This window comes from Chrysochloris asiatica, unplaced genomic scaffold, assembly GCF_000296735.1.
Source record: "Chrysochloris asiatica unplaced genomic scaffold, ChrAsi1.0 scaffold00069, whole genome shotgun sequence".
NCBI classification, from domain to species: Eukaryota; Metazoa; Chordata; class Mammalia; order Afrosoricida; family Chrysochloridae; genus Chrysochloris; species Chrysochloris asiatica.
Window position 1 is genome coordinate 5,243,986 of NW_006408587.1, and position 11,129 is coordinate 5,255,114.

Here is an 11,129-nt window from a genome sequence, read left to right on the forward strand (position 1 = left end):
TTTCTTAAGTGCCATCGAGTTGGTTCCAGCTCATAGCAATCTTGTATAGGGTTTCCAAGGAGCAGCTGTGAGTTGGAGCCACTGACTTTGTAATTCAAACCAATCTTGTGCTCCAGTGCTTATCCTACGGTGCCACACCTTTCCCTTGTTAATATAAAAACAACAACAACAACACCCAAACGCAGTTGTTTTTGAGTTGCTATTGATCTCTGGTGACTCCATCTGTATTAGAGAACAACTGTTTTCCACAAGGTTGTCAGTGACTGGCCTTTTGGAAGTAGATCATCAGGCGTTCTTCTGGGGCACCCCTGTGTGGAATTGAATCTTCTTGGCCAATAGTTGAACTCATTAACCATTTGTTCCACCTAGGGACTCCTTTTTAATATCAACCCTTGATGAATTCTTCGTAGAGAAGGGGCTTTATCAGCTTATCTTCTGGGATACGTAGTATTCCAAGTCCTGTGTCTGTGGAGCTCCCTCATTAACACGTCTGCCGCTTAATCTGCCAAAAATAAAATGTGATTTTCTTAAGGTGCAGAGTTGGGGTGTGGGGGGTGGGGTGAGGAGAACTACTCTGCTCTGCTCTTCTCAGTTAGAAGAGGCTTAAACAACAGACAAACAGTTTTCTTGAGGGATGTTATGGAATCTCAATGCTAATTGCAATGTGGATTCAAGATGTTGCTTCTCTTGTGCGCATGTATTGGCACACTGATTTGACAAACAAAAAAAGCATTGTTTTCTCTCAGCTCCAGCAAGACCTATGTGCATATATCTTTCCAAAGAGCATGACCAGAGAATTAGTCACAAGTGGCCTTCAGACACCCTTCAAGCCTCGAACTGAACCCACCCCCAAGGATCAGCTTTCAGCCAAACAATAGACAGGCCTATAAAGTGAATAATAATGTCAGAGAGGAATGTACTTCTCAATACAGTCAACCATAGGAGACCAAAAGGGCAGCATCTGTCCCCAGACAAAGCTCACATGGCAGGAAGGAGAAGGAAAGAAGGGCAATAAAAATGGAGCCTGGCGAGGAATTGAGCAGACTGCTGTTACTTTCAGGGAATTGCAACCCATGTCACCAAACAAACTGTGTATGAACTGTAGAGTGGAAAACTAATTTTCTCTTTAAAATGTCACCAAAACTACAATAAAAAGTTAAAAAAAAAAAAAAAGATAGAGAGTCATTCATTGGTCTTGATAACATATTACTTGGAAAAGGAATTCTTGCGTTTCAAATCTCAGCCAGTGTTGAGTAAGTGGAACCCTACTGAATTAGCAAATGGGTAAAAGGTTTACAGAACTAAAAATTAAGTCCAAAGCTTTGACTGAATGTTAAACAGATCTGCTTTTTTATTCCACTAAATGAAAAAAGGAAAAAAAAAAGAAAAAGAAGAGATTTGATTGACTTTTGTTTTTCATTATTTGTCCATTTCACTCATTTCTATATTTCTGGCTTCCAACTGTGACTAGGGAAAGTGCCAGGATATCACAGAAGGTAGTCCCCCTGGAATTTAAGCATGACCAAAAGTTGAAAATATGAAAACCCCACCAAATGAAAGAATCCAAATTCCAGGCCTGTTGTGCACACCATGAGTTTAGGGGCATTTTTCTCAGGCTATTTGAGGTTATTACATTCTTATGTTTGGCCAAACTAAGTGTTGGAACACTTTCTATTTTATTGGTAGGTCTTCTTAAAGTAGGGACACGGCCATTATGAGGGGAAGGAGGCATGGGAAGGCACAAAATGACCACTTTTTTTTTTTTTTTTTAGCTCCTATTATATTTTACTTCACAGAATCCTCATAAAAATTCTGTGAGGATAAATTTGGGGAAATTGAGGCTTGCAGATGGGTGAGTTTTCTAAGGTCATATGCTTAATAAGAGGCAGAACTGAGATTGAAAACTCAACTTGATTCCATTCCCTTTTCTATTTCCTCGAGGCAGGCCTGGTGATTTGCTTCTGAAAGGTCCCAGAACACCAATGGAGAAGTTCTACTTTGTACACATGGGACCACCACAACTTGTCATTGACTTGACAACAACTATGTAACTAACAACCACAACATTTCTTACATGCTCCTATTTCTGGTTATGGGTTTGGAAATAATACAAAATGTCTATACGTTTTCTGACTTTATTGGTCTTGATACTTTGGTTCCTTACGGTGATAATAATTTATTCTTCTAAGCTAGAAGAGAGCATTGTGGCTGTGAACCACAAGGTTGGTAGTTTGATTCCAGATGAGGCTCTCTGCTCATGCAAAGATTTAAAGCTTGGAAACCCTATACAGGGTCACTGTGAGGTCGAACTGATTCAACGGCACTTAATAACAGCCTCTAAATTAGAAATGTCAGTCAAGACTTGAGATCCTTAAGTTCATGTTAGATGCTAAACTGGGGTTGAAGTTGTTGTTAAAAGCCGTTGAGTCAGTTCCAACTCATAGCAAGTCTATATAAGGTTTCTGAGGAGCTGCTGGTGGGTTTGAACTACTGGCTTTGTGGTTCACAGTCCAGTGCTGATCCTACAGTGCCACATGAGGAGTCTAAACTGGGGTTTGTTGTTGTTACATGCCATCAAGTTGGTTCTGACTCATAGTAACCCCGTGTAGGGTTTCCTAGGAGTGGCTGATGGATTTGAACCACTGACCTTGATGTTCAAATTAACCTTGAGTCTAATGCTTTATCACAAAGTGCCACACCAGGACTCAGAACTGGTGTTAGGACCATGGTATTGATGTTTCTGGTTGTGATTTCATGATGTTTTATAAACTCCATTACTCTCTTTTAAGGTCATGATGTCAAACATTCTGGAGCCAGCACCAACCTAGAAAGGTTAGTTGTTAAGTGTTGTCGAGGTGGTTCCGACTCATAGGGACCCTGTATAAGATTTCTGAGAAGTGGCTAGTGAGCTTGAAAAGCTGACCTTATGGTCCAAACTGACTTTGAAGTTTAGTGTGGGTTGATTAATACAGAATTTGTCATCAGGACACAGGAGGTTAAATTTTAGCTTTGCTAGTAATTTTTTGGGTGATCTTGAAGATTTTTTGTCTCTTTTCTGGGTACAAATTTCCTCAGCTAAACAATGAAAGGGTTGTGTTATAGAATCTATGAGGTAACTTCAGACTCGAATATTCTGTTAATTGAATGGAAGCATCATGAAGGCAAGGACGTTGTTTTATTCACTCCTCGTGTGGCACTCAGAATATATGCTAGCAGATAGTATTTAGTTTATATTTACTGAATACAGGAATGAATCATTTTCCTTTAATAGTATAATATGGATTAGTTAACTATTATTTGTTGAGCACCTACTATGTACCAGGCACTGTGCAGAGCACCAGAAACCCTTGAATCTGTTGCTAATGTGCCCTACATCACCACAAAGATGTAGGATAAGTACTGGACTGCTAGCCACAAGGTTGGCAGTTCAAACCCACCAGCCACTCCTTGGAAACCCTATAAGGGTCAATATGAGTTGAAACTGATTCAGTGGCACTTAACAATAATATCTGTATCTCTGTCTCTATATCTATCCATCTATCTATCTATCTATCTATCTATCTATCTATCTATCTATCTATCTATCTATCATCTACCTATCTATCTATCTATCTTGTGGTGCTGTAGGATAGGCATTGGATTGCTAAATGCAGTAATCTAAAGGTCAGCTGTTCAAGCCCACTAGCTGCTTTCAGAAACCCTATATGGGTCTCTATTAGTTGTAATTGATTCCATGGCACATAACAATAACATATGACCCACCAGCTGCTCCTTGGAAACCCTGTACAGGGTTGCTATGAGTCAGAATCAACTAGATGGTGCTTAACAGCAACAGTATATTTATATGTGTGTGTATATATATATATCTTTATTCTCTGTCAAGTGTTGGCTTCCATTTAGGTGACAGAATATAGTTTTTTTTTTAAATTATCAATATTCAGAGTCAGTATTACTTGAGCACCTACTGAAGATGAGCCAAGAATCCTAGTTAGTTTATTATCCTGTTAATATTTGCTCCTCAAAAGCTCTCTCAAACTGCCCTGTCCTCCATTTGGAAGTACCACAAAAGTAATGCAAGTGGTGGCTATATCCAATATTACCACATAGTCTAAGATTCAAACTGGGAGGAGGAAAAAGGTGAGCCACAGTGGTAACAAAAGTAAATTTCAGATTCCTAAGTATATCCGGTGTCCTGGTGTGGTGCTGTGGGTTAATGCGCTGGACTGCAAAGTCGCTTGAACATCAAGGTTGGCAGTTCAAACTCAATAGCCATTCCTCGGAAACCCTATACAGGGTTGCTATGGCTCAGAACCAACTCAACAGCACTTAACAACAACAGCAAAGCATATCCAGTTAATGCGCTGGACTGCAAAGTTGGCTTTAACTGCAAGGTTGGCGGTTCAAGCTCACCAGTCACTCCTAAGAAACCTTATACAGAGTCGCTATGGGTCAGAACTGACCCGACGGTACAACAAGGGAATTCTAATGTCATTTGCTTTTCAAAGTGTCTAAATGGCTTCTTCTGGGAATATGAGGGAAAGGCAAAGACTAAGAAGTGACTGACCCTGGCCCAACAATAGTTTCAATACATAAATCTGATCATATGACCATGTTGCTCCCCTGATTACTTTCTTCATTGTCCTCAGGATAAAATTAATTTCCTTAGTATCTCATGTTCAGAAAGGAAAATGAGAAGGTTCATGCTCTTGTGCACTGCCTGTGAATGATAACAGGACAGGCTGCCATCTGCTAGGAGGAATCAACTGCTACTTGAATCATGATAGAAGTGAGGACCAAGCTCCTCTGATTCCTTTACTCACTTACCATTCATTCATGTATCCATTTGCCTTGTTCTTTCTTTATTCTTTCACTCCCTTACTTCTTCATCCACTCCATTCTTTTCTCATCCACCCACCCATCCACTCACTTGTTCATTTACTGATTCTCTGACTTATTCAGGTAACATTTATTGACTCCTTCTTTCTCTCCTTTCATCTTTCTTGATCTCTCTCCCTGTGGTGTGAGTCCTCTGTAGTTTGCCTCCTCTCTGGAATGATTTCCTTGTACCTGCCCATGAGCACACTAGATCTGTGTGTGGGGCTAGAGGTTGGGCTCCCAGACTAGACCTGTGCTTTCTGCACACTAGAGGTCATTAGGAAGTGACAGTGGCAAGGAGTGAGTGGTGGAAGCCTTGTCCTTATGTCTTGATTTAAATTTTTTGTTTTTAACCCAATGCAGGGCTTTCATAACTCTGAAAAAAAAAATTATTTCTTTAAATCCAGAAACTGTTTCCTCTTTGAAAAACTAGAGAGTGGACTAGGTCAGATTTTACCAAACCCATCTTCTACTTGAAAACTGACTGAGGTTTATAGATGTGATGCACAAAACTGGCTCTATAGTCAAACAATCTTGGGAAACATTGGACTAATAGCATTGAAATATTTGACTAATAAAAGTATTTTAAAAGTAGTCTACTACAGAGCTCCTGAAAACCACACATATGCCAATATGTTTTATGATTTTCCGAGAGGAAGCTGCAGCATGAAGTCCCGACATCCCATGAATTTACAATTGTTCCAGGCAAGTTGGGTGTTCCTCAATTTACACATCTCTTAAAATTTTCAAAGAGCGTGATGAGCAGTAGACTTGGTTCTTTAAAATCTGGAGCTGTTGAATTTAATAAAGTAGAGTAATTCTGCTAGATAATGAATGACATAATTGAAGCTTTAAATTTTTATAGTCTATAATTTGACACCTTGGAAACTGTCATTGGCAATGGGAGGGGTGATGTGGTAGGACTTAGAGCTGCAGTGGTAGGGTCACTAAGTCTTTGGCTCTCTTCTTTGTTTCATCTGTGTGTGTGTGTGTGTGTGTGTGTGTGTGTTTTAAACTACAAACAATTCATCATGTAGAGTAAATTATTTCTAGAGGGCAAGCCACTTAACTGCTCAATCTCCCCATTTGCAAAGTATATAAGAATGGGGCCCTAAAGTTATTTTCCAGCTTAAATGGTTGGTGGTTTTGTGATTTGCTTTCTGGTTACTTGTCAAGAGCAGGCCAACCTTGAATGCATATAGGAATTAATCATGTCATGAGGAACTGAAACAGTATTTGTTTCATATTTGTTTATGCCACTGTTAATTAGGTAAAGTTCAACTTGACCCTGACTGAATGGTGTGGGCAGGGGCTTGTAATGTGAGAAATGGATCCAAATGAGAAGATATTACTTGAGCAGAGAGTAGGAAACACTTAAGGTGAGGCATTTTTGAATTGCGATATAATTCAAACACTCCAGCTGCTCCATGGAAGAAAGATGTGGCTGTGTGTTCCTGTGAAGAGATAGTCTTAAAAACTCTAAGGAGATCCAGAGAAGCAGTGACCCCAGAGATGGAGGCAGAGATGAGGACATGGAGAGAGGGAGCAGCTGAGGGCTCTGGACTCATGGAAAGAAAGGGCCTGAGTACTGGTGGCCAGGAGGCAGGCTTGCAGAATGTGCCCTTTGGTTGTTTAAATGATTATATATTCCTGAGTGTTTTTGTGTACACCCCCCCTCAAAAAAAACAAAACAAAAAAAAACCCAAAACCCAAAACAGAGGGAATGGAGGCAAATACTGTTGAATGATGATGCACGGAGGGGATTGTAATCATTGCAATGAAACGATGACGTAAAGCCAATGTTCTCCCATGTAAACTATCACTCAGTTCACAATAAAACTTAAAAAAAAAAACACCAAAAAACCCTAAGGAGCAGTTCTATTGACTACTATAGGGTCACTATAGGAAGTGACTCTATGATAATGAGTTTTAAATGTCATATACTCTCCGAATCACTTTACAAATACTATCTCATTTATTTTCACAACATTCTACTAGGAAGCTATCCCTGTTATGTTGTTGTTGTGAAGTGCCACCGAGTCGATTCCAACCCATAGCCACCCTGTATAGGGTTTCTGAGGAGCAGCTGGTGACCTTGAACCTCCAACCTTGTAGTTCAAATGGCTTTGAAGTCTGCTATAGATGTGAGGAAAATAAGGCTCAGAGAAGTTAGGCAGTTTGCTTGAGGTCTCATTAATCACATGAGGTTTAAAACTCATACCTGCCTGACTTTAAATTATTGGTGTGTTGGTAAATGTTTGACAACCATCTCTCTAGGGGGTAGGAAGGAAGAAACCCTGGATTTGTAGTGCTTGGTGATTTCTATGGTATAAAAGTTCTCATCATGACTAATAAATACCAGCTACCAATGTAATGTTTTTAAACATAGAGTTGGAAGAGATATGCACAATTGATCCTATGGAGCTGGTATGAAGCAGTTCCAATAAGCCAGCACAAAAGCATTGTTTTCCACCTCAGTTTTGTTGCGATTGCTCATGTTGTTTTTGTTGTTATTAAGTGCCATTAGATCAGTTCTGACTCATAGCAACTCTATATAGGGTTTCTGAAGAGTGATGGTGAGTTTGAACCACCAACCTTGCAGTTCAAACTGACCTTGCAGTCCAATGCTTATCCTACAGTGCTGCCCCAGGACAGCTAGAACCATTGAGGGGTTCCGTCCAGTTCCTTAGTTTATAACTGAGTTGGTAGGGAAATACTACCAGCTTCTGTTCTATCTGTTGCAAAGTCTGGAATGATCTCCTATTGATAATGAACTAGTATTGATTGTACCAGAGCAAAGCTTTGGATCTCTAAGAGCTACTGACTTTTTTTCTGGACAAATATGATGACAATGATGATGACATGTAGTAAAAATAGCAGCTGAAGTAGTAATTTTTTTTTTTTAGACTATGAAATGTGTCAGATGTTATTGTAAACATCCTGAGAAGAAGTGGGATGGAGTCAGTAAGAGTATGGGCACTGGAGTTAGACTGCCTGGGTTTAACTTCCGCTCCAGCTGTGCTTGTTAACTCTGATATTTTGAACAATGGATAGGCGTTATTGTTGTTGTTAAGTGCCTTCAAGTTAGTTCCGACTCATAGCAACCCTGTATAGGGTTTCTGAGTGGCAGCTGGTGGGTTTGAACTGCCAACCTTGTGGTTTGCCATCTAGCATTAATACCTATCAAGTAGGATTGAGTGATCCTCTATTTAGAAAAGAGGACTATGTGAGTTAAAGAAGATAAGTAATGTTAACTAAGCGATCGGTGCTAGTGATCCTCCTGTGTACCATGGAGTCGGTTCCGACTCATAGCGACCCTGTACAGGGTTTCCTGTGCTGTAAATCTTTACAGGAACAGAAAGCCTCATCTTTCTCCCACGGAACAGCTGGTCGTTTCAAACTGCTGACCTTGTGGCTCGCAGCCGGATTCGTAACCACTACGCTACCAGAGCTCCTTAAGCGATCAGTTGTTGTTCCTAAGTGCCGTCGAGTCGGTTCCGACCCATAGCGACCCTGTACAGGGTTTCCGAGGGTGTAAATCTTTACGGGAGTAGAAAGCCTCATCTTTCTCCCGCGGAGCGGCTGGTAGTTTCGAACCGCGGACCTTAAGGTTCGCAGCCCGATTCTTAGCCACTACGCTACCAGAGCTCCTTTAAGCGATCAGTAGATGCTATTTATTGTGATATATTCTTCATCTCATATGGTTTTCAAACAAGTCTTCCAAAAAACATATTATTCCCATTTCATTAATGATAAATCCAAGGAACTGAGAGGTTAAGGAAAAGGCCCAAGGTTGAGAGTTTGGAAACAGTGGGGCAAGGACTGGAAATCTGTTCAGTGGGATAGTAAAACCCATGCTTTGATCTTTTAGGCCATGTTGAAAACTAGAGGAGGAATTTAGTTTTGTGACTGAATATTCATCCAGAGAAGTCCAAATGGAGAACTAATATTATTATGAACATCTCTACACCACCTGAGAGTCCTTTAAAGTGTGCTTTAGAAGAATGGTCTCTTCTAAATTCTACGGGATGGACAGCAGTGCTGTTGGCATTGTCTAAGACAGTCCTGACCAGCCCAGGATAGACTCTGCAACTAAGAGCCAAACCCCACTCACAGTCTCCATTGTGGGCCCATTCCCCACATACCAGCACACCTCATATTAAAGCACTCTGCTTGGTTGCACTTCACAGGTACTGTTTTTTATGAATTGAAGGTCTGTGGCAACCTTGCTTTTAGCAAGCTCTCAGCACCATTTCCCAACAGCTCATGCGCACTTCTTGTCTCCGTATCACATTTTGGTAATTCTAGCAATATTTCAAACTTTTTCATAATGGTATTGCACACTGAATATACTAATTATAGTATAAACATAACTTTTTTCTGTACTGTGTTGTTGTTAAGTGTACTTGAATTGGCTCTGACTTATAGTGACCCTGTATAGGGTTTCCAAGGAGCGGCTGAAGAGTTTGAACTGCCAGGCTTGCAGTTAGCACTCTAGTGCTTATCTTACAGTGCCACACCAGGGCTCCTTATCTGCACTGGGAAACCAAAAAAGTCATGTAACTGGCTTTATTGTGATACTTGCTTTATTGCGGTCATCTGGAACAGAACCTTCAATATCTCTGAGGTAGGAGTCCTGGTGTGGCTCTGTGGGTTAATGCACCAGACTGCAAAGCTGTTTGAACTACAGGCTCTGTGGTTCAAGCTCACCAGTCGCTCCTTGGAAACCCTATGTAGGGTGGCTATGGGTTGGAACTGACTCGACAGCACTTCACAACAACAATGCCTGCATAAGGCATTTGTCAGTCCATGTCTTCTTGCTCTTTCATCACAGCAAAGTACATGGACTGTGAATCAGTGTTAGACCTGGGTACTGGGGTAGCCTCATCTCAGTCTCCTCTCATTGGTCAGTTCCAAGAGTGAATGAACAAACCAGAAAGAGCTTTGTGAGGCTCTGTTAGTGGGGCTTGCTGGGAATGCACACATTTCTGTGTTTTTGGCATTCTGGGGAGCTCTTTCTCCCTGGCTCTTTACAATGCATTCCAGAATCATTTCAATATGGATTAGATGAACGCAGGCTTAAGTTTCAGCTTTTCCTTTTCACACAAATAAGCAAACTTGGGATTCCACTTGAAGAACAGATGGAATGACAGCTTTCTATTAGCTAAGGTTCAGTGTGAGGACCATTTAGAGGAAATAGTGTGACAGTCAAGTGACATGATGCAAAATCTGCTAGTAGGTGCTGAATAAACATATACCATCTGCTTCTGTTAAGTGACCAAGGAAGCGCAGCCCATTGTCTGTCACTACTGAGCCTTCTGCATATGATGCTCCAGCCTCCTAGCCTGGTATTGTTCATCCTTTACTAGTAGGTCTTCATAGTTCAGGCCTCCCATGTTAAGTACCTTTGAGTCGATTTTGACTCATAGTGACCCTGTATAGTGTTTTCCGAGGAGTGACTGGTGAATTTGAGCCGCTGACCTTGTTCAAACTGACCTAGAAGTCCAGTGCACCCCACAGCACCACACCAGGACTCCCAGGTCTCTGATGACCTTCACATAATACCTTATTGTATAAAACAAAAATGCAGGCACGACAAACAAACAAAAAAATACCAGATTATATGTCAGACAACTTGGTAGAGATTAGAACCTAGAGTCAGGTATGACACAATTCCTGTTCTTAGTTGCTGTTGTTAGTGGTGTTGGTTGGGACCAACTCATGTTTACTTATGTACAACAGAAAGAAACGCTGCTCAGTCCTGTACCTTCTTCACAGTTGTTATATTTGAGCCCACTGTTGTAGTACCTGTGTCAACCCATTTTGTTGAGGGTCTTCCTCTTTTTTGCTGAACCTCTACCTTACCATGGTCTAGTAGGGGAGACGAATAACTGTAATACAAAGGTGGCTAAAGGCACAATAATGTTACAAAGCTCTGATAGCATAGTGGTTATGAGTTGGGCTGCTAATCTCAAGGTCAGCTAGTTTGAAACTACCAGCGGTTCCATGAGAGAAAGATGAGGCTTTCTGCTCCTGTAAAGATTTACAGCCTTAGACACCCTATATAGGGTCAGTATGGGTCGGAACTAAGTCCACAATACACCACCACTACCACATAGGAGTGCTGCGGTCCTGGTATGCAGCTTAAGCACTTAACAATAACAACATAGGAGCATTAATGAATAGCAATCACTTCAGCCTGGAGTTAAGTAAGGAAAATTAGACCTTCAAGAAATTGTTGTTGTTGTTAAGTG